The sequence below is a fragment of the Vanellus vanellus genome, assembly GCF_965231255.1.
Source record: "Vanellus vanellus genome assembly, chromosome: 6".
Classification (NCBI taxonomy): Eukaryota; Metazoa; Chordata; class Aves; order Charadriiformes; family Charadriidae; genus Vanellus; species Vanellus vanellus.
Window position 1 is genome coordinate 3,330,914 of NC_138911.1, and position 23,339 is coordinate 3,354,252.

Here is a 23,339-nt window from a genome sequence, read left to right on the forward strand (position 1 = left end):
TCTCTTGGTAAAAGAGGGGAAAAAAGGGAAAAAAGTAAAAATATTCTGAGAATCAGCTGGTGACCTTAGGTGTCATGGTGTTTTCCCCTTTTCAGTAGGCATTTTCTCCTTCAATAAACACTCGCCCATGCTGAAAAATTAAGCAGTGAGTTTCCCCTCAAGTACCAGTGTAGTGCATAGGATATACCGAAGCATTCTTATTTAAGTACTCAGAGGTTTCCTCCCTCTCAACCTGCCAGACACCCGTACTGTTTCCATTTATTAAGTATACAGATGGGCTAAAGGATTTAACGTAAAAATTTCACTACAGACTGAGCAACCAGATAAACTGATAAAATGCAAACTAGTGTTTGCGTGTGTGCATTCATGCAAGCAACAGAAGGCAAAGTTTTCCAAGATTTGATTCATTTTGACATTAAAGTAAAATACTGCAGCATTATGCCTTTTTTTTAACCCAAACAGGAGGAGCTGCTTGTCTAAAGAGTGAAGATAAAGCAAGAATTTTAGAATTTAGCCTTGAATGGATACTAAACTAACTCCCCAAACCACAAACAACAAAAACATGCAGAGGAGCGTGGTTTAATAGCAGCTACATTAAAACATTCTGTTGCTGCAACTAGTTCAACAGTCTGTCTCTGGAACAGACAGCAGCAGAAATTGTACAGAATTACCCATTAGGAAAAATACTTCCCTCCTATCTAGAGCTGCCACAGAGCTTATGATGAGGTGAGGATAGATACCGCATTTTAATTAGCAGTGTCTTAGCCTAAGAGCATGTTACTCCTCTTCACCAAACTACTCGTCTGGATTTGGTTGAATGATGTGAAAGGAAGAGGCAGGGAAAAATCTCATTCCCCAACAAGTCTGCAGATGACATGAAACTGAGGAGCATGACTGATAAGCTGGAGGGTAAGGTTGCCACTTCCAGGGGTCTCGACAAGCAGGAAAAATGAGCTGAGAGCAGCCTCATGAAACTCAACAAGGTCAAATATGAAATCCTACACTTGGCCAGACTAGTCTCAAGCACAAGCACAAACCTGGCGTGGACCAGACAGAAAGTAGCTCAGCAGAAAAGGACCTGAGGGTCCTGGTGAACAGGTTCTAAATGAGCGATCGTCTTGAGTGATGAAGGATAGCTGCATACTGGACTCTCTTAGTAAGAGAGCAAAGGCAGCAGGTCTAGGGAAGCGATTTTCTCCTTTATTTTACACTTGTGAGACCACAGCTATAGTGCTGTGCCCGGTTTTGGCTCCCCAGCACAAGAAAGACATTGACAAACTTGAGCAAGTCTAGTGCATGACCATCAAGATGGTCAGGGGGCTCGAGTGCACAAGGAGAGGCTGAGACCCACGCTGATGCAGCCCAAAGAAGAGAAGGCAAATGATGGGGTCCCACTGCTGCCTTCAACTGCCTACTGAGTAGGTACAGGCATGGCAAAGCCAGATTCTTTTCACAGGTTCACAGCAAAAGGATGGTAGGCTACAGACACAAGATGCAAAAGAAATTATGACCAGACATTAAGTAAATCTTAATTCTTCACATGATGGAAAGGGCCCAAATCTCCATCCATCCCTGGAGGTGGTCAGAACTTGACCGCACACGGTCAAAGCAACCCGACCCAACATTAATGTTGGGAGGGCACCACATGAACCTGCAATCCAGGTTCTTCATGGTGACATGCAGGAGTTAACATGGATAACAACCTGCAGCAGCAGAGGAGGAAGGGGTGGCCAAAGAGTAAGAGTAAGATAAACCTTATTAGTGTGAAAGTCATGCTTCTCTGGAATTAGTAGTCATGATTCTCTGGAACTAGTAGTCATGCTTCTCTGGAACTTGCAAACACCACAGGTTCGTGGATCTTCATTTCAGCTCCTGTATCTGGGAAAATTGCTGCCCCAAGTGACTCTACACGCTACGCACTTTCTTAGGAACTGCAGTGCTCATTAACGCCACCACCTTTGCATAAAATCTGGGCAGCAATTAACCTTAGATATTTTGTGCACACAGGATGAAATGCCCACATCTCTGCAGATCTGTACTGCTGTTCTTGGCGTTTCTTTAAAATTCTCAAATAGTTATCTCAGAAAAGATGCCACGCTTACGATCCTGGGGCAGCATCCTCAAACTCAGCAAATCACTTGAATAACAATTTGTAATAGTTAAAGAAGCTTTTTGTATGCTAATATAGAGACGCAGCTAAAAAATCAGCTGTCCCATGGGAGTGACTAGCATGTTTGTAACAATTCCTTACACGTGCATATGCTCTTCTTCCCAACTTACACATGCATATACACACACACTCCGTGAAACGTGGGAATTGATACAAATGCGATCAGTTGCAGAATCGTACATACTCAAGCTTTCAATTCGATAGCTGTAAAAGACTCATATAATAATACAACAACTTTTGGAACTTCATAAGCATAACAACCTGCATTTTTATCTGGAAGAATGCCTGAAACAATAGCTTAAGTGCTGTGAAAGTCCTCTCCCCTTTTGCACGTGTACTAAATAAAGCCTAGTTACTTCAGCAGATTACAGAGGATATTAGAAGAGAAGCAGCTTTTACTGACTGTGAATCTGAGTATTTTGTGTATCTCGCAATATACCTGTGAACTTTTCAGTGGTAGTTTAGAAATTACAATTAGGATCGAATACGTTGAAAGCAGAAAAATCACAAGCTTCATTGAGTCCAAACGAGCTGCCTGTGCTCTGGAGCTGCACTTCTGCATTTGTTAAGTCCACGGTACAGAGCGAGGAGACCTGCTCAAATGATTCAGCGCTATTGTGCAAGCCCAAACAATCACCCATCCGCAAGCATATATTTACATTTCTGTTTACACATCAGTAGCCTGGCAATATCGGAAAGAACAAATACTTAAGGTAGGCAATGAATCATACAATTTTGGTTTATTATGACGACTGGAAAAGATGTGAAATGTGAGAACTTTATTGATACAATCTTAATTACAACAAGTTTGATTTCTGTACTTAAAGATGATGTCAGGATTTAGTACTAAGCAAAACCACTTTAGTAACTACAAACGCACAGGGATTATAACTAGTTCACTTATGCCGATTTGGCAGAGGTCAAAGCTTTCTATTGCAGAACGCAAAACATCTTTTTATATGGAATAGAGTATTTTAAAGACTTAAAACCATAAAACTCTATTTTGCGTTACTCCTATTAAACAAGGACAACAATTTAATCTCAAAATAAATTCTTGTTCAGAATTATTTATGGTAAGAGAGTAGATGTAATGTGCTTTGTGCTCTTCGTATTAACGTTCTAATTCAGCTAGAGTCACATCTTAATCCCTTTGCTGGGAGCTGAAAGAGGAGAGTATTGTGAAAATTGCTAGCTTTGCTGCCTTCTAACATTGACTAAGCCACCCTCTTCTATTTACTAACCAGAGAACACTACAACAAAGACTGGAAGAAGTGCTCAACATATTTCAACACAGCCATATGATCCATCAGCCCTTTCTCCTCCATATCCACAGCTGACGTTGTTCAGAAAGCCACGGATTTCGAGAAGTTCCTAATATTCCTGGAACATAGACTCAGACCCACCCGATGCTTCTTTTACACTTTATTATGTATTGCTTTGTCATTTCCCGGTATTTGCTACGAATCGCAGAACAGCCTGCCAAATATACAATAGATAATGATATACTTCAAAGCATTCTGTCATTCCCTGCCGGCCTCAAAACATCCACATTCTGTAAGAGTGAAGAACGCTGAAAAGTGTTTGATACCAACTTCAATCCCGTCTGCGAACCAGGTTTGAGAAAGTATTTGATGAACATCAGACGGGTATAGAACTTCTACCTTCCTTAGTGCAGGCGCTACCAGGTAATTCCTGTATTTGCAGGAATTAATTTGCAGGGTTAATGACCCTGTATATATAATCACAGGCTTTTAGGCAGCACTTGTGTTTAGGAAGAAGGAACAGCTCCATAAGGTGTGTGACCACACACTTATCATAACAGCTGTCCCTTTTTTGTTAGGAGTGAGGTAACACAGGAGAGCAAGAACAAGAAGACAGACACAGATCTTTGCGGCAGCTCTCAAACTACCTTTCAGCTCTCTGCGGGAGTTTTCCCAGAGCTCTTGGGATGTTGCGGATTACACCGAGCCACCAGCTGCAATGCAGAGCACGGGGATGCTACAATGACCTCGCCAACTGCAGTGAAGTTAGAGATATCTTAGCCATTCTGAAATGACGTCTCCGTAAGATGCATCAGGTACAACGAGCCCTGTGCCAGTTCCAGTACAAAATAAGCAAGCGCTATATTCATCTGAAGTAGATAAACGCATATGAATCACAGAGATAAAAGCACGAGGACAGAAACCGGTGAATGAGAAGACCAGAAGAGACAGTTGCATTACAACAGCTAAGGAGGGTCTGTGACTGTCTTGTGTCTTTGCGCCAGTTACTTCTCCCCCTAAAACTCTAATGAGTCTCTCACTCTGAACAACATGGGAAACAAGATTAAATTAATAAAAACCCCTCAAACTTGCAAACACAGAATCATAGAATTGCTGAGGTTGGAAGGGACCTTTAAGATCATCGAGTCCAACCATTAACCTACCCTGACAAAACCACTTCTAAACCATGTCCCCAAGTACCCCACGCTCCTTTGTTCGAACTTCAAATTTTTCTTGCAAAAATTAACATTAATTAATTAACAGTAACTTTTCCACCACAGAAATTTGGCGCATTTTGTTGTAACTTTTAGTCATTTAGACAATGCTTCTTCATTGGTGACCAGGTGAACCAAAACAGAAAACATGCTCTAGAAATGGGTGTATTTTCACAATTACAAGCCTCAGACTTGAATAACTAGCTTATTAATATTATATTCCTAATCACATATAACCACTGAATATTCTTAGGCAAGAAAACAATTTTTTCATTACGATAAACGGAAAATTGTATTCACACAATGTAATTTTTACAGAAACATCCTGCGCTAGGTCTAAAACGAGTATCATGAAGTCAGCATGAGTGTATATATAAATAAACGAACAACTATTTCACTGCTCAACCTGAAACCAATAACTTTGCTGAAGCTAGCCTCTCTTGTCTCGCCTTGTTTTCGTTTTTAGGGAGTACGTTTAAGAAAGCGGCCAGAACAAAAAAGTCTTAAAGACATCTAAGTCAGCCGTCCCAGTTGTTCTCAACAAGACAGAAGCAGGGGAACAAGACCATGTAATTTAAGACTTTTAAATGTCCACATTCTTATCTTTTTGCCTTATATAAATTATGACAGAATTCAGAATGAAAAATTAAGAATCACGCAGGGTAAGTTCCCCGAGTGAAGCGTTTTAAAGGAGCCACAAGATAAGTCCGTCAAAAAAGCTTCTGAAATACTAGTGTATGGGCCTTAGATTCCTTAAACTGAAGATATTTCTTCCATGTGAATTATCAAGTAAAAGTGCTGTGAGCAAGTCCCAGAATTGATAACGACCCTACTGCGAGAGGGAGGAAGCATATTAAGGAAGTCGTGCATGCACACACACACATATATATGTAAAAAAAGAAATACGCACACACATACATATAATACGGGTTGTATATTTTGTTTATACTATGCTCTTTCTGCAGAAGAAATGCTAGTGTATGCAATATGTCAGATATTTTCTGGATTTGGGTTCTTCTTAAAAAAACTTTGATAGATACTGAGAGAAAACACCTTAATGTGCTTTTGCTTACTATATATTGCCCCCTAGCAGCAGAATCCTCCTTCAGCACGTTATTACCTATTTCTTTACTTCTTGTACCTTCCAAATTCAAAGCTACACGTTAATCCTTGGGTGAAAAAGAAAAAAAAGAAAATTTCACTAGCGACTCACCTATCACATCCTCCTCTTATTTATTTGGATTATTTTTTCCCTCCTGATATATTAAAAGGTTGTCAGATTTGGAGCCCGAAATCCCTGCTTCGTCCTTGGGAAAAATAAGGCAAGGCAAATGTCAAGGAAGCTTCAGTATGCCACCCCACCAGCACGTCTCATTCCTGCCCTATGGGTCATTCCTCCTGGCCCACGAAGCTCTGCCGCGGGACCGCCAGCGAGGATACCCGCTGCTGGCAAAGCGGGGAGTTCTTTTTTGGGACGCTGACACCTGTTTACGAGGCACTGGCCTGGGACCAACAGCCCGGTCAGGAACCGCAGTGCTCTCCAAGGAGCACTCGTACATGTCCTGAACTTTTGTCCTGTTCAAAGTCCAGAAGTTAAGCACTGATTAGATCCACATCTGCGATCACTGGATTTAAATTCTCCCTGGCCTCTCCCAGTTGTGAACAGCCAGATGTTGCCTCTAACTGCACTACTTCTGGAGATGCAGGAGGTTGCACTAATACCATGGACTGGCCTGGCAGGCAAAGGGCTGCTCTAAAAGGCAACAGATCTCCCCCCAGGCAAGATTAACACTTTCCGGGATGTTGACACCTCCTGTCCACCCGCCTGCAGAGAGGTGTCTCCCTGCCCCTTTGATCTCCTCTAGCACCATGCTAAGTAGGACACCCTGGAACTCACCCATCTCCTTTGCTTCTGCATTTGTTTTAAAACTTGGCTGTAGCCTAGGTCTGTACAGGGTATTACCTTAATGAAGAAAACAAAAAAATCCATTCAAAAAAAAAAAGAAAAAGGAAAAGATCAAACAGTGAAATAAAACTTGGATTCCAAGGACAGTTTCCTTTACAGAACTAAAGCCGGACAATGTTAATGTAGCTGACACTGACAACTTCCTTAGCGCTTTGTATCGCAGTGAATGGCAGAGCCCATTCAGAGACTCTGTGTCCAGTGTTTGGGAGTCTGAAAACCAACTCCTGTCACAAGGGGGGAGAAAATTCAGCTCCTGGCAGGATTATTTGAAACCTCAGCTTGCTTAGCTGTATTTCTCAGTACTGACTTACCAACGGTGGGTCTCTAGAGTGGGGCTGCGGCTTTCCTGGAAGGCTGTCCACAGCTTTAAAGTTATTGATCTATTATTATCAGCAACATGTTAAAAGAAGGTTAGAAGGACACACAACTATGACATCATTTCTATTTCTACCCTTCTATTTTTGTTTTTAAAGATTCATTTGCCCTGTTTGCAGTATGTAGTCTTCGGCTTGAACACATCTAACCTGACAGAACCCTCGTGAAATGTGAAATCTAAAAATGAAGAGCAAATTACCTAAAACCTGTAGTCATAGTAAAATGAACATATTGGTGGAAATGACATTTTTAACAGCACATAAAGGTCCAGCAAATACAAGTTCTACCATAACAAGACTCATGCTACCTGTTTACTTAGACCCTGGAAAATCCCACATTTTACCAAAACACACAAAGCTCCCCACACACCCCCCTGAGACAAACCGAACTTTTTTCCCCCCAACTACCAACAACTATTTAATGGTCTATTAAGTCTGTTTTCAGACATATTTCTAAAATTCTTAAATCAAGCACTCTTCTACCAGAAGCTGGAAGAATATTTCAGATTTGCTTCTGTTACTGTTCCACAAAAAGCAGCATTAAAGCCAGGCTCAAGTCCACTGCAGATTGTTCTTTGCGAACTCTAACTCCGGTTTTAACAATTATTTCTGTAATTTGATAGTACTTCATAGCAAAAGTGACAAAATGAGCACAATTCTGCTGCTAGTTACTTTGCTACTCATACAGAGTAATTCTTGCAACTTTTTTTTTTTGCATTTTATGTTAGTTTTAATGAGAGCAGAAGCACTGGTGTGATTCGCTGAAATGCATCGGGACTAAAGGCTGTAATCCTCTTTCTTACACAAATAACCGCTGACTTCCAAAACGTGTACTGATGACTCTCTTGAATGCACTCTGCAATGTCATATCCTGAGTTACACACATCGTGAGAACAAGAGGATGGACTAGATACGGAAGATCCAGTGAATCCGTGCTCTATGAACCCTGTTAGTTATGTTTTGAAGGGTTATGATGCTCATTATTTTTGTTTGTATGTTCGGAGGGATGGGAGTTTATACCAATGGGAGCAGTAAAATGAAAGGAAAAAAAAATACTTAAAAAGAGATTATGGGGAGAGAATTGGTATGCATTGGGACAATGTATACCTAAACTCTCAGAGCAGCTTTTAAAGATATCTAAATACATTTTAAATATTAAGCATATTTTCCTTTAGCAGGCTATTACAAATAGCTTCTTATACTAAACATGCTAAAATGAGGACCTAAAGATTATCAGTTTTACTGTTAAAATATCAGCCATAGACTGCAGCCCAGGGCGGAAGCCACAGTATATACTGACTGGCAGAGCTGCTCTTGATCCAAGAGGTTTCCCATTTGAAGTCCTAATCTTGAAACATTTGCACTCGTGTTTAAATTTCCATACATCAAAGTCATGAGGGCACTCCGACTGCATAGACATAAGGCATGGATGCCTTGGAAGGTTTTGCTAACCTGATAAAGATGTTTTTGACTACAGTGACCTCATTCAGTAACTGCAGCTCTTCCAGGTTTGCCAGGAAAGCACCAGTCACGCTGGGTGGGGTTTCATCTGGCAGAGCTCCACCTCATATATGTTCTTTGGGTGTGCCAAAGCAGGTGGAGCTGATTTGATAGCAAGACGGTCATAGGCGATGTTCACCCACGGTCCCAGTGCAGCCTCTAGCTCTGTGCTATTTGAGGAAACAAAACCAAAATCCTGCCCTGAGGAAAAGCTGGGTTCTAGCAGGTTTTCTTCATACCCCTGCAGTTTTAACTCAGAAGTGGAGCAATGTTGCTATAAGACAATAGACTTATAAGTTTTACCGGCACTGAGACAATCTCTCTCTCTGAACCAGTGAATGCAAATCGATGAAGGGGAAAAGCTCTATTAACTCTTGTCTATCCATGAGAACACCATTCCCGGTGTTCCCCAGTGTGAATGAACTAAGTTGAAGCATACCAGAGGCAGAAGACTTAAGAAGTGACTATGCAACCAGGCGGTCTCCTCCTTATTGTTAAGAAAGAGCCGAGATCCGACTGCCACAAAGAACCTGATGCTCCGGGAAGGTGCCACATGCCGGACAGCCACCTTGCCCTGTGCCAGGGGATGCAGAAACACACACTATAGGAAAATAAGATACTCCTGCTTAGGATTCCTTGGTGGTCCCATCTTGGGCAGCAAAATTCTTGGAGCAGAAAACTAATCCATGAGCAAAGTCAGCTTCCCTTCAGTGCCAGCAAGGGGAAGGATTGGGCCAGGGCCTTGGTCAGGCATTTCAGGACCCTCAGATGAAAGGCACACTTGAAATGTTTGAGCATAGATATGCATTCTTTGCAGTTTGGCTCTGGGTAGGGAAGCTGATAATGACAGCAGCGCAGAGCCCAGGCTCACCACCTCTCGTCCTTAATGAGCTTTTGACAGTCGTTAGTACATCTTTATGCCAAAGGAGCAGTCAAGCCCCAGTCTAAGTCTAAACTGCTGCCCTATAGTTCTTGTAACAGTGGACAGATTGACCAAAAAGCCTCAGTTATTGAAATTGCTGTCACCTGTAAAATGGAAATAAGCAGAACGTGGAGGGCTCCGTGGGTGCTGCAGGTGGTCAAGGGCAACTGGGCCAAAATCTCCATCCAGATTTCATTCCTAACTTGCTCTCGTGTGTTCTGCAGCAGTACTTTTCCCAAAGGAGCTCAGAATCCATACCAAAGGCACGGCCCTTAAAGAAGCAGGTTTCTGCCCAAAGGCAGTCGTGTCCACAGCCAGCACCTACCTTACTGCTCCTCATCCCAGAGCAAGGAGTCACCGACAAAATTAATGGTCAAAAGGGATTTTAACCATCTCAGGCTTTCAGTGAAGAGATTTTAGCGAAATACAACCAGGAAAATGCATCACACCCTCGTGCTTGGGGATGGTCTGCCTGAAGCTACTCTGGGTAAGAAGGGAAACAGCAACTCCTGCCAAGAGCGAGCTTTTGACATCAATGCAGATTGAGGGAAAGAGAGAACACATTATTTGTTTTCATATTTCCTAAGAAAGACATTGAAGATGTTGTAACCTTGTTATTTATAGAGGGCCAAGGTTTCATCCTAGAATTTAGGAGATGAATTTATTTTCCTCTAAAGTGGGATTAAGTTTATAAGCTTAAGACAAGGTTTTATTGTGTTTTTCTGTTTTGGTTAGCAGAATGATATTTCACTTGCTGTCTTTTTTTTTTTTTTTAGAAAAAAAAAAAGGAAAATGTTCTGTTCGTTTATCTGGTAAATGTTTATCAGTTCAGTGAAAAAAAAACCTAAACAATAGACTAAAGTGGAATTAAACTTTAATATATTGCTTATCTTCAAGCATTGAAAAATTTAGAAAAACAATACTCTGCATGAAAAAAAAATTCTTGTTTTACCAAAAGATTTCGAAAAGTAATTTCTTTGGATACTGTCCTTTAGTATATCTCTTATTCCATAAACTTTTTCAAAATATACTGTAAACTGCTATTTGCAAACTTTATTGCTTTTTAATAACACATACTCTACATTGGTTGGTTATTTCAACCAATTTACAAAACACACGATGCACTTTTGCCAGCTAAGTTTCTAGTCTCATGGACAGTCTCTATATTTTTTACAATTTTTTTAAAAAATATTCAAGCTCTTCAGAAATTACCTTGAAGTGGTTGCTTTTAAACCTGTAAAAAATTTACTGCTGATTAAGAGAGAGAAAAGTTCTTCTCCCTGACCACAGTGATGATGTCAATACTGGCATTTAAAGGAATAGAGGGCGACTAGGTAAATATAAATGAACGTGGCGCAATTCTGACTGATTTCAAATCTAATGGAGATAGCTCGCGAGTAACGTCCTTGAACCGTTTGCTTTACTAACCTTTTGGATGTCTGGAACCCATAGCTGTTGCTATTTTTCATTATGACTGGCTATGTATCAGAGATATTCTGTGAAGTGATGTGACAGAGCAACAGTGGTTACAGTGGAACAGGTGTCGTAACGCTGCATCAGCTATTGCACAATGCGTTAATTTGAGAAGCATACATTATTTAAAATACTTGAACCAGTTGCAGTGGTTGAAAAAAATTCCTAGGGGTGTACCTTTTTATTTTTACAGAGTCACTCTCCAGGCCGACTCAAGATCAAGGCACCCTTCCCCTAGCTGCTTGGTAAAGGCGTACAGAGGGGCAGGCACCTCACCTGGCCCAAAGGCACCAGGGCATCGTCCGCAGCCCGCCCCCGAGAGAACGCACATGCGTGGCCCTGTTTGCCTCCTTTGCATGATAAAAACCTCGAGAAAAAGAAGATGACCTTCCAAGCGATGTAAATGTGTTTCTTGCCAATACTGGAGCCACAGGGGAGCAGCAGCAGATACGCCTGGGATAAAATGTGCGTGCAATCGATTTCCCTGGCTTTAGAGCCTGCAAGGGACCATATACTGGGCCGTGTGTGTGTGTGTGTGTGTGTGTGTGTGTACGCAAATTGGCGGGGGACTTGGTTAGGGAAAGCTACGTCAGACCTCCTCCCTGAGGAACAGGCTCCATCCAAGCAGCTCCTCCAGCAGTGGTGAAGAGGGCAGAGCGGAGGACAGGCGTTTTGTACACCACCAATACATACATAAAGGGTACCAGTGACCCCAACAGCAGACAGTGACTGCACCTCTGTCAATAACTACACGTACTTACATGAAGAAATATTTCAACGTTACAACACATGTAAAGTTTCTGAATCTATTTTCCTTACCTAATTTTAACACAAGCATGATTTTTGTTTATGTGAAGACTTTTTTACTGATAACTTTCGTCTCTAATCATATTCCTTCAGGAAGTATTTATAACTCAGATCAACAGTTTATATTCCTTATTCATTTCCTACCTGTGGTCTTGTTCGTGCCTGTGAAGCCCTCATGACCGAAGGCAGGAAGGACAGTGAATGCCACCACAGCACAGCTCCAGACAAAGATGCTTCAAGGAAACTTCAGAGAACACAGAAAGTCTTCTTGATTAATGTTCCACTATACTACATCATAAAATTGTATTTTGTGAAAGGCTGAGTGCTCTAATGGTACTGAAAAGCATAAACACAGGTATAGAATCATAGAATGGTTTAGGTTGGAAGGGAACTTAAAGATGATCTAGTTCCACCCCCCTGCCCTGGGCAGGGACACCTCCCACCAGCCCAGGTTGCTCAAAGCCCCATCCAACCTGGCCTTGAACACCTCCAGGGATGGGGCCTCCACAACTTCTCTGGGCAAGCTTTTGGAGTGCCAATTCTTAAAGGAGAAAATATCTACAGACCAATGCTGTCACGCCTGAACATGATGTTCCAGCGGAAAAAAAAAATGCCTCATCGCACCTACTCCAGCTTGCCTAACAATTCCCGCAGCGCCCTATCGGGATCTCCCTGGACAAGAAAATATCAAGTGCTTTCTCTGCTAATCTTTCCGCTTGCTAATCAGCCCTCAGGCTCTTAGAAGGGACTCAGCCTGTGACCTTTTGAACAAGATTTAAGAAGCCAAGCACCAAAATCAGCCAATTGTAGAAAAATCTGTATCTGACATGGTCTTTTTCATAGTAAAACTATTACTTGCTGGTTTGACAGAAAGGGACATATCTTGCTAATCTTGAGGCTTTTTAGCACTTGTATCCTGTTTGGCTTCTCTCCTTCTGCCTATTTATTTGGGAAATTTATGGTGCGATTCCCAGAGGTTTGGATGGCGTATCACTTAACCACTTCAGTAAACAATCTGGAGTACTGTTTAAATATGGAAACGCTTAGTAGCAGCTTAATCAAAGTGACTGGTTGTGCTGCTGCTATGCCTTAGGAAACCTATGCCTTAGGAAAAAGAAGGGGGGGGAGAAGGGATCTTCTTGTGCAGACAGCCATTTATCTTCCATTATTCCACCAACATCACTGGGGCGCATCACGTATCCGTAAGATTTACAAATTGAAAAATATTGATGCAGTTCAGCAGATAAAAATTTCCACCCAGCGATGACCTTTTAAAACTGCCCTTCTGAACAGAGCCTTGTTGCTTCATCATGGGAAACCAAACAAGGTACACTGGTTTCATCCTCATGGGTCAAATCCTCATGGGTGCAGTGGCTGCCAGTTCAAGCTGAAATGCCAAGCTTCTGCAGTCCTAAAATGCATCAATATCCCCACCACTGGCACAAGGTCCATTCTGCCCTTGAGCTGGAGTCTCTTTCTCCTAGTTTGTGGAAGGATACTTGGTTTTACCAACAGTTCTGCCTTCTCCTTACTTTGTAGATACCAAAGACAAGGCTATTTCTGCTCAGCTCCCAATGACAATAAATATCCTCGAACTTTTCAGAGTATGTGAAACATAGCCACATGCAATGTGGTAAGCCATTTATTCATTTCTCTAAATCCAATCTCTTGCCTAAACTCCTGTATGAAACACCTCCTCTCAAAAACTGGACTTGCTGTCCACAATGAGGATGTGTGATTCCCTCTATCTACTGAATTAGCTGGATGATTAACTGGGAATCTTCTCAGTCTTTATACTACTGCCTCATGACCCTCACCTCCAAAATCCACTTGATATTTTTCTTGCTCAGTCTCTAGAAAACCTCAGCTTGGTACATCAGCTCCTCTCTCACATGTCAGTTAAGGGACAACCTTGTAAACCTCTTCTTCCTTGTAAATCGAGCAGAAATTGGTAACAACTTCAAGTTGCTGGATTGCCCGAGCCCCCTCGTGATGGTGTAAGAAACCACTAATGCAACACTCTGCTCTCACAGCCACCTTTGTCTTGGTTTTGGGAGACACTTTCTTTTGAGAACTTCTAGTCACTACTGGTAGCAGAGGTGCAGAATAGCAGAAAACAGTGTTAAACCAACTTGCAGCTAACACCTTATGATCAAATTGCACACTCACTGCCTGTCCACCCAGTGCCCAAAAGCAATGGGTCTTCTCAATTTCAAGGAACACCCACAAAAATATCTTTCCTATGACTGTAATTCCTTTACAAGCCCATCAGGGCTCTCAGTACAGTGGAACGTGGTTTCTGCTCAAACACAGGCTGTTCCTAATCTTCTCCATGGGTATCGCATGGTAGCTCTGTCTAGCGTTACAGGATACTGTAGGACTCCTTCCTTATATGTCACTTGATCACAGTACAACTATCCCTTTGTGAGACATAGCTCAGAAAAAGGCAAATGACAATTTAGGGTGTATCGAGCAAGGTACTTCCAGTAAAGATGAAAGAGCAAAAGTGGCATTTCTCTGGGATACTGCCTGCAGTACTCATCACCCCCTATTTCAGAAACATGAACTCAAATTTAACACATGCAAGATGACTTGAGGGGGTGGTGGCAGGGATGGAGGGAGAGGCTTGTCCCTCTAGAAGGCAATAAAAGAACTTGGGTGTTTTAAGCTAGAAAACCACCCCTTCATTACCCCCGAGTTGGGTGGTCAAGAAGTCAAAAGGCAATGAAGAACAAATACAGTGCACGTGTGACTACATTAATTTTAAAACACTCAAAGATGATCATTAGAGATGGGGCTCTGGATTGGAGGCATGAGGTTCATATCAGAGCAATGGAGGCAAAAAAGAATATAAATAAATAAATAAATCAAACTATTTTTATAATGGTACTTGAGAAATTTATGAATGGGATTGTGATGTGGTTGCCCGAAATAGCAAAGATTTGGACATGATGACCCAGGAGTTCCTGAAAGCAGCTGGCACAGAGGCCATGCACGCAGAGAGGGTTTCCCACTGTTTCCTTTCCCCTCCTGTAACACGGACTTTTCCCTCTGAGTTACAAACAAATTTCAGCATTAACACCAAACACCTCAGAATAGGACAAGGATAATGAATATGCCACCACAAACAACAATTCTACCTAGAAACCCAAGTGGAAGTTTTCAAACCCCGTTGGCCAAATGCCTCTCTCCTACTACTTCCTTCTAAGACACACATTCTTGGATTTCTTCTCATTTTTGTTGCTCTCCTCTCAGCAAAAGTGTATGATACACACTTTTCTTGCAAAAGAAAATGTCCAAAATTGGATGAAGTACTCCAGGTCAGGCTTTTCCAGCCCCGAGCAGAATTACTACCTGATCTATTGCATACACCAGCGTGTTCCGTACAACATAAGATATTGTGGATTTATGCTTAGTTTATGACTCCTAGACCCTTTTTGGAGGAACTGCTATTTAACTAGCTAATTATTCTTACCCAGATGGAGTATTTTGCACTTGTCTGGTTCTCATCCCAAGCCATGGGAGCACATCCTTTTCCAGGAAGATAAGCAACAACAAGTCTGGTTTAACAATGTAAGATTTAAGGCTGCTAGTACCAGATCCAAAACTCCACAGTCACATAACACAAAATGCTGAAGGGTAAATACACGTACTTTATTGGTTCAAGTTTCGAGAAATTTTTGGTGGGGCAATTTAGCATTAGCAGCCTTTATTTTAGATCTATGACCAACTGTCCAGCCACGGCCAACCTAAAGGTGGCATAGAAGAACAGAGCTACTGCTAACTCATTTGGGTGCTTTGAGGAATTTGATAAAAATGCAAACTATATGTGCCCATAACTCAAAGCAAACCAGTACTCTTGAGTGACCTGATAGTACACAGATCTGATATGTAAAATTGTGGAAATCGGGGCAAAAGTTTGTTTTTGACTTAGTAAAACTTAGCTTCATAGATACTGCATATGATTCTTCCCTGTAAACACAAGAGCACGTCTGCTGCAAGATCAGAAAGAGAACTTACGGTAACGCATACACTAATTATACTGAAAAACAATCAGCGCTCCAGAACAGATAATAATGAGAAATGAACACTGAAGGAAACTTTGATGTACTTCTTAGATAACTGTGGTACTTTAAAACTGGATTCAGTTCAAACATTTAAAACATCTCAGTCCAAGATCTACATTTCAGATTGAGAATGTGTTGATGCACAACTAGATTTTAAAATAAACATATGCTGGAGCAGAACACGAACACGGATTAAAAAAAAACCAAACCAAAACAAAACAACCCTCTCCTGTTAGAACTCCCCTGTTCAAACAGCTTTAAAACCACTTCTCCTTCACATAAGCTAAATCCAAATGCAAAATTTTACTGAAGTAATTCTGAATAATTCAGGCTGCAGCCTGGATTGGCCAAGACGCATGTTGACTCAGTGCAATTTGAGTCATGGGTACGACCCGGGTCAGACTGCTGGGTCCTGCTCTCACCACTTGACTACAAGGCCTTCTTTATAAAGAAACTGAAAATAAGTATGTACAACACTAAGGGCAAAGCACACCAATCCTGATCAAGAAAAACACAAGCCTGTGCATATTTAAGCAGGTCATCTGTCTTGCTGATGCTAAGCAAAGATCTCTTGGGCTGGACAGGTCTGGTTCATTACTAACTAACTTGTAGGACCAAGTTGAAAAAGCATTTCCAAAAGCATCAGTGTTCCAGTAGTGACAGGGATGAAGAATAACAACACAAAGAAAGATGACAGAAATTTGGAGTCATTCAAGCTTCTCTAAACATACCATTTTTTTCTTATAGTCCCATATAGCAGTATTTTTCTATGACACCCTTCACCAGAAAGTCACTTGAGACAAAAACTAAAAAGACATCTTAAGTTTTTCTAAGACTGCAACAGAATAAAATAAGTGAACACAAAAGCCATCATAGGGAGAAAAAAAGAAAAATTCCAAGAGCAACAGCCATCAATCCCTCCATTTACACAACAAATAATGTCCGTGTGATACACTTCATTTTCACTTGCTGCGGCCAAGCCACGGGAAGTGGAATTTCTCACTATCATGAGGTGACTTTGATGGCCTCAGGTGTCACAAAAAACCCACATGATAAGTCTTCAATATACCACAAAAATTCTGAAAATGGTATTGACAGCACAAAATAATTGTCCCCCCCACATTTCCCATCTACATTTCCCGTATTCTTAAGTTCAAAATTCCTATGAAAGCTCCAGCTGGGGGCACAGAGAGCACAACTGGAACACGTCCATGAGCTCCACAAAAAATTAACATAAAGATAAATTTTTAAGACACCCTACATATAAACTACAAAGCAGCGTGCGCTGTCAGGATCACCCTTCATGAATAATACGTGCCAGCGCCTACTGGACTGTTTATGAAATTTGCCACTAAATTTAAACACTTCAGAGCATGGAGAAGAGCCCATCTTGCTCGCCCATCGCCAAGAGTGGTTTTAATTACATTGCTGAACACAGACTAACGGGCCCAGAGACGTAACAGTCTTTTGAATGGGACTACTCGTGTGCCCTAAGTTATATACGTGCTCCATAAACTACAGCTTTGCAAGTTTAAGCAAATTAACCAGCAGCTCTCATCAATGCAGCCAACCTTAAGGACATTTGAAACGAGGGCATGGAGTGGGGCATCAAAGGGGAGACAGGGTGCTCTCAGTTGCAAGTATGCATGGGCTTACCGCCACCAAAATGTCCTGACACGTTTCCATCATGTTATTTTCAAAGCAGCTGCTGCCCACTGGCCCTACCAAAGTGTTTAATTACATGGAGTAAGCGTTGCAAGCCCGCTGCTGCTCCTGCCTGCACGCTGAGCCACCAGCACGGCCACCCTCTCGCCCCAGGTGACAGGACACAGACCGCAGCCGTCACCTGCAAGGTGGGTCCTTCCTGGCACCTACACAACTTATTTACTGCTGGAGCCCATCCCTTGAGCCCGGTGAAGCTTCGGTGGCCTGTCTTCCAACGCAACGTTTCTGAAGCCACCCAAACAAGTAGTGTATGAAATCTGAACACAGCACTACGAACGTTGGTTTAACGTGCCCTTTCCTTAAGAGGCAAAGGAATCGGCTCTCATTTTATTTTCAGGGTGCAATAGCAGCTGGTACCAAGGAAAACAGAGGTGGAAATACTTTTCTAAAGCCCTTTCCAAAACATTTGCATCTACATGCTGGATGATGGACCATGTCCACACACTACAAGACGCTGGGAGCAGACCAGGGAGGTCACATTTCAGAACCAGTCAGGAGTCAAACATTCTCCAGGGAAGGGGCAGCCCGTATTTCTTTGAATCAATTACCTGCCTGCTGGAGCCGAGTTACAGCGAGTGGGAAAACACTAATACGAGGGCTTAGAAATCCTACAGTTCATAACTACTATGGTCCAAATTCATTATTTGAACACATAAATCTGGCAAGACAACATGCATCTTCCCCTCTTCCCTAACTAAAATGTTCCTGGGTCCCATGCTGGAAACTCCCAGGCGGTAACCAAGTCCTGCTTACACGGCAGTTTTAAAGAAAAGAAAAAAATAGCAGAGTGCCTCCTATGTTTATAATTATAGCTTTAATAACATTCTCCCCCCTTTCTAATTTTTCTTTCAGGCTCCCTTTTTGGCCTCTTCTCGGTGACAGCCTCTCACAGAGGTTTCCAAACTGTAACACATACTTTGGTGACTATCAGTTTCACTTACTCCAGACAGATTTTTCCATGATGGTTGCCCCCCCCTCCCCCCGAAAAATAAAAGCTAACAGTCTACCAGTTATTCCCTCATAAAACATTATAAAGAAAGTTTAAAGGATAAGCTTCCCTTCAGTGCTCTCAGAAAGGTTTAGTATAGCAGCAGGTTTTAGATATCTGTGTACACACTCATATGTTTACTTTTATCTGGACTTTTTGATTGGGTTTAAGTTTTACATGCATCAAGTAAGGAATGACAGGATCATCGTTTTAAGCCGTAACACTATTACGTAAATCAGGGTGGAAAGAAATAGTGCTACTAAGTCCAAGGAAAGGTGAAGGCTGCATGGAGGCAGACTCATAAATGATTGATGGGAGTGTTTAAGCAAGAGAATGGTGAGAACGGAGCAAAATCTTCTCAAAATGACAAAGAGACTGATCCATAGGGACTGTCCAGATCGCTCTGATGAGCTAAAGCTGGTACTGCTGTAAGATCCCTGCTTCTAAAACCACAGACAATGGAAAGCAAAACACTTTATTGATGGGAGGGCTCAGAAATGCTAGTTATAACCCTCATGGCCCAAGTTCATAATTTTACCGTACAAATTCAGCGAGGCAAGATGGATCTTTCCCTCTTTTTTTTTTTTAAACAAAGAGTTCCTTACAGCACACTTCTGCTGCTATAAAACATCACTAAAATACAGAAAACACAAAGGGAAACACTTGTTCACACAAACTTTGGCAAACTTCTGCGACAAGAAACCAATCGATGCAAAGAGCTTATTGGATTCAAGAAGGGCTTTGACACGTTTTACAAAAACAGCCTTTCAAACAACACTTTACCAACCAACCTGGAACCCAGACGTTTTGAGCCTGAAAGAAAATTCTTCAGGGGCAAATGATCCTCTCTCTCTTTGGGCTAAGACTTCTTGCCCCCTTCTTGAAAGAAGCTGTGGGATGCGCTTGGATGCAGACTGTGGCTTGGGGGAACACCAGCCTAAAGGAACACACTGGTTTCCCACAGTACCCTTCAAATTTGGTGAGTAGATATTCCAATGCCTCATCTATCGATTGTGCCACAGATGTATAACAAATCAGTCTGTGTATGCTGGGAAGCTAGAAAAGACAGAACAGATTTACCCACTTTCAAGAACTTTTAAAAAAGAAATCCCCTTCCTCCCAGGTGCAGCCTCTCTGGACAGCTCTTATGCTCCCACGTTGGTCCCAAGAGGGCTCTTGAGTTTCTTCTGGTCCTGAATCCTCGATCCCAATGAGCTGGCCCCAGAAGCACAGCTGCCTAGTTCTGCCTGTGACTCACTGCTCCTCCCCGGTGCCCTCCGACCGTGGGAAGCGATGGGAGACGAGGGCACTCAGCACCTCTCGGGGTGCTCAGTCTCGGGATGTATTCGGTGCTGTGAGAGCATAGCTGGAAGTAGAGAAACAGCAAAGCAGCAGCTGCCTGCATCAAGCATGCTCCGGCACTGGTTAACAAACAGTTTCTTTTTTGGAGTCCCCGATGTTTAAATCTCCTTTTTGTCACAAGTACTGTTCAGATAATCTACTGGTTTAGAAATCTGATCTGCCGTTGAACAACCATATGGTTTGGGAGCTTTGTACCAGGGAAGCCTTGGGGCTTGCAGGGACCCGAGGGCTGCGACTCAGCAGCACCGCTCTGCGCAGTACTCACCAATACTCCCAAGTGCTCACCTGGCCAAAGAACAACATGTTTCCAGAAAGAACAAGAAAAGGAAAAAAAAAAAAAAAAAAAAAGCTGTATCCTTCCACACGAACCTCGAGGACAGCTTGGGAGCATCATCTCTTCCTGCAGACGGAGATCCTGTAGCTCCTGAGCTCCTGCCCAGCTCCTGAGCTCCTGCCCAGCTCCGGGGGTGCAGCATGTGGCAGAGAGATGGGAGCTGGGGGCACATCTCCCACAGCCAAGGAACTGACACTCCAAGAGCATCTAGCTGCTCTCTGCATCCATTGCTTCCTTCCCAAATATAACCAGCTACTTACCCCAAATCCCCAAACTTAACAAATAGCGGGGCCACTGTTCTTTTTGGTATGAAAAAGGGAAAGTATCCAGAAGAAAAAAAAAAAAGAAAAAAAAAAAAAGAGAAGAAGAAAGAGAGCAGACACAAAATTAAACAATCTACCTTAAAATAAACTCTGCAGTATTATCTGTCTCTTGTCAAAAGTTATTAGGGAATAAAAGTGACAGACCGTCTACTAAGATACATCCCATGTCCAGCTGACATACCTAAACCTTGTCAGAGATTTCCCTCTGTTGATGTGTCTGGTTATCCTTAGTGCCCACACGTGTTACAGTGCTGTATATTCTTGTGCGGTGGAAGCGCTTGATTTATTTGTTGAAGGGAAAGAACACTTTTTTCCCACCTAATTTTACTCTTCTGATGTGACAGGTCTTTGTCTGTTCCTCACATAAACCAGAAAAGGCCTCGATTAAAACCAGACTCCACGTAATTATTTTTTCTTAAAAATAATGTCAATAAAACTGGCAAATGCCAACAAAAATGGAACTGATCTATCAAAGAACTGTAAACAGATTTTCCTTCACTGCACATTCTTCACATTAAGAAATTACTACTGATCAATATTAAAACCAGACAAATTACATGGTGCTTTGGCAAAAGAGAGGATAAAACAACTCATGTGGACAAGTTACAGGAATGGATAAAGGAGATGTTGCCTCAGTCCAGACAGCAATTAGCTTTTGGGAACTCAGTGTTTGCTCTCCAGCCTTCGCTGAGTGTTGCAAGTAGGGTCTCTATATAACGTATCAAATCAAAACTGAAAAAACAGATTTGGCCAACTTTGGGGGTTGTTTTAAAACTGGACTTCAACCACAGCTTTGATGTGGTTGTGGACTGGGTACATTCCCATGAAGTTTTAATTCTTATTAAAGCTGCAGAAGGGTAGCGCAAGGACACTAGGAGAGTTCAGGCAAAAAGTTTTGTCGTGGGGGTAATGTGGAAAGGGTTTTCTATGTGGTGGCAACATGCAGTGTAATCAAAAACATTCCAAGAGACCAAAAAATATTTGCAGTTGAGTATCTGTATTTTTTTTCTTAGAAGAAACTTTAAATGAAAATTAAACCGAGCAAATAAAGTGAGCTACAGCTATTCAAACAGAAAGCATACCGGTAATGGGAAGGAGAAGAGAGCAAGAGAAACACTTCACACTGGAAGGTGCACCCCGAGGGTGCAATTACACAAGAGTTTAGGTCAGTCTAAGCGAGTGCAAGTTGTGTGTCAGAAACCTGCCTACACCATATCAGCTTGACAGAGGGAGAGAGATCTCTTATCCATTTGACCTTGGTAAAAACAGATTAAGCACAAAATTTCCTTTTGTTTCTTCATCTATTTGTTGCTGGGGAACATTTGAAACTCTCTTTTCCATACTGTGAATACCTACTTTTATCTTCATTTAATTTCGTGCAACTTGAGCGAAGTGAAGGTAACCCAACAACAGCAAAGCATTTCTTACCCAACGCTGCGACGAATCCATAGCCTGGGGTACCGGGACACCCTGCCTTCCTAGGCTGGTCCTCAGAGTATCCCAACACCAACGCAACATTGCTTCACAGGACTGCAGCATCCAGTTTTAGAGTTGGTATTGAATTAACCAGAAGAGAAAAGCATCTTTCAATTATGATGAAGAATCTCTGGCCTTCCCGAAGGTAGTGCAGGAGGTAGTTCATGGCTGAACCCTAAGAAATCCCACGGTCATGGAGGATTTCAACTTTTAATATGGTTTACATTAAAATCCTATCTGCCTCCATAACTTTGATGAAATTTTTGTTTTCTGCGTCAAGGACAAAAGCAATGAACTAAAACAAAGAACTTGACACGTACGGTCTCCAATATACAAACAACTGACTGTTTCCATAGAAAATTAGAGAACAGAGAAACTGAAGTAACTCTAAAAAAATGAATTCCTAATTTTGTAATAAAGGCCACATGGTCCCCTCAAGTGAGCGCAGAACTGGAGAGGCATAACTGATTTGTTTTAACCCAACACCACTACTGATTTCATCTGTGACTACGTGCATTTTTTTTTCTTCATCTCAGGACACATCCCAGTGTCTCGATCAATGGAAACTTCAGGGCTCACCTTCTTACTTAGCAGAGCATTTGGGGAATTAATTATTGAGCACTTAATCAAATCAAACAGTGAATGAACTTACTCTGAAGTAGGTGTTCATGAAAAACACAGAGCAAAAACAACACCGTTGCCCGAATTTTTGTGGTTGAATTTGAATCTCTTATCTGTACTCACTGGAACACTTTTGGTCAGGGTTGCACACAAACTTATTCTGTACACCAAATTTGAATACAGTTCAACAAAGCAGAAAATTAATAGAAATGCCATTGGGAAGTTAGATATTACAAACACCTTTTGTGAGATTTTATCACCGTTACATCCGACTCTGGATTCTGCCCTAATTTGGTAATAAACCAATATTCTGAACCTTATCTTACAAATACCACAAACCCAAACTCGACCTTGCCTCCACTGGCCACCATTATTAGCAAAAAGTCACTGAACAATAATGCTGGCACTGTAAATTCATGCAAGGAAGAGTACTTGCAAAGGTTTCGGATGTGAGCTGAAAACCCATTTAGTTAAGAATATTTTATTGTGGAAAAGGATGTGGAAACAGAAAATAAGTTAAAATGATAAAGAGACCTGAATAGAAAACCCACGGTTATAAATGGAACAGTTGCTGTAAGCAGATAGTTCTGTACATCCACATCTGTTCCAGTTCAAAGCAGTTCATGTGAACCAGGGGAAGAAACTATTTTTTTCCCTTTAGCTTCACTGCTGCAAACCTAGCTGCATTCAGACCAGGGCAGAGAGTAGGAGGAGGGAGAAACCACCATCCATGTGCTGGCTCAACCCAAATTTCA

At 41.9% G+C, this 23,339-nt stretch overlaps 1 protein-coding gene across 1 annotated transcript in view; it reads right to left on the minus strand.

Moving 5' to 3' along the window:
* Positions 1-23,339, minus strand: part of ANO1 (anoctamin 1) — an 83,726-nt gene that overhangs the window by 49,227 nt on the left and 11,160 nt on the right. The window lies entirely within an intron of this gene.